Raw genomic sequence first — 1,672 nt, forward strand, 5'->3', positions numbered from 1 at the left:
TTTCTGCCACCATGTTTTCAAATTCATCCACATTAAACTTAGTAAATCCCCACTTCTTGGAGATGTAGATCTTCTGGTAGCCAGGGAACTTGAACTCGGCCCTGCCTAGAGCCTCAATCATATGCTCCTTGTTCTGCAACTTGATGCAGATGGACATTATGACTTGGCCAATGTGGACCCTGATCACTGTGCTCTGGGGCTTTCCAAGGGCACCTCGCATACCTGTCTGGAGCCTAGACTGGGGACAGCATGCCAGTCATGAATGTCCACTGGAAAGGGCTATGTGCAAGGTCCCTTAGGGCAACCCGTACAGGCAACAGACTGCATGCGTTACCGAGGAAGCTGCTGTTTGCAGCCTTTGTACACTGATTCCCCAGAGGGAAAGAGTACCTTCGGCTTAAGTGGCTGCAAAGAAAATTCATGTTTATTGAGTTTACTTTACATACGCAAAATTCATCTTTTTAGGTGAACAATTCTGCAGCTTTTGACGAATGTATTCAGTTGTGTAACCACCAGTGCAATCAAGATAAAGAATATTTATATCACTGCATAAAATGTCCCCATTCCCTTCTAGTCAACCTCTCTCCTTACTCTTATCCCTTTTGTTTTCCCTTAGAATGTCATACAAATGGAATCCTACAGTGTGTTTGCTAATGACCTCTTGATTATCCCTGTAGTTTGGGTGAAGCTAAGCCCATCTCCCTGGCTCACAGGTGGGGGTTCAAGGACGCCAGCTGGGCCAGTGAGACTCAAACCCAGGACTTCTGTTGTAACTAATGCAGAAGCTGAGCTCCCTTTCTGCGGGCCTACTGAGCTCCTGCAAGACAAGCTTAGAGTTGCTGAAGGCCATCTTGCGAGGATGTGGGAAGAGGGTGCTCATGAACAAAGCCAAGAGTCAGAGAAAGATCCAGCCAGGCCTAAAGATGCAGCCCTGAATTTATCAGTTACCTGAGCAAATACAATAACTTGCCAAGCTTTGTTTTTCTATGCCAGTCGGGGTAAGTTTTCTGTGATAGAAAGAGTCCTAACGAGGTTCCACATTCAAGTTTTTTTTTTTTTTGAAACCTACTATGAGCAAAGGCATAGAACATGAATTACCTGCATCAGTCTCAAAGCAGGTACACCAGAACAGGACTCTGATGAAGCATAAATGCAGATACATTAAGAAGTTTTAAAATATACATATTTTTTAGTCTGAACATTCTGAATGAGTCTATACAGTTCCAATTCACCAGATAAATTCCTAGACCCAGCTTCTTCATCTGACCCATTGCTTCTATTCTCAGTGGACACAGACTTTAATTTTCTCTAAGGAGCAAAAAGAAGTGGAGGGGACATTGCTATTTTGAGTAAGGCCCCAAGACCAGGTCATAATTTACATAAGTGGATCTTTTATTCTGCCTTTTACAAATCAGCTTCTATAAAATTTTGGTGGTGTAGTGTCTCTTCATATACATATGGGTAATGAAGAAGTAAAACTGTCTTTATTTGCAGATGACACAATTTTCTAGATAGAAAGGTCTAAGGAATCTACAAAGAAGCCACTAGAGATAATAACTGAGTTTAACAAGGTCCAAGATACAATATGAATACACAAAATATCAACTGTATCTTTTATATTAGCAACAAATAATTGGTGAGGTGAAATTTTAAAATACCATCTATAGTTGTA

General features: G+C 41.3%; 1 non-coding gene across 1 annotated transcript; it reads right to left on the reverse strand.

Moving 5' to 3' along the window:
• Positions 1 to 277: 277 nt before the first annotated feature.
• Positions 278 to 411, reverse strand: LOC132354445 (small nucleolar RNA SNORA70). Its single transcript, XR_009499309.1, has one exon. It is a non-coding gene; the product is annotated as a small nucleolar RNA SNORA70 (small nucleolar RNA).
• Between the last annotated feature and the right edge of the window lie 1,261 nt (positions 412 to 1,672).

The sequence above is a fragment of the Balaenoptera ricei genome, chromosome 19 (assembly GCF_028023285.1).
Source record: "Balaenoptera ricei isolate mBalRic1 chromosome 19, mBalRic1.hap2, whole genome shotgun sequence".
Lineage (NCBI taxonomy): Eukaryota > Metazoa > Chordata > Mammalia > Artiodactyla > Balaenopteridae > Balaenoptera > Balaenoptera ricei.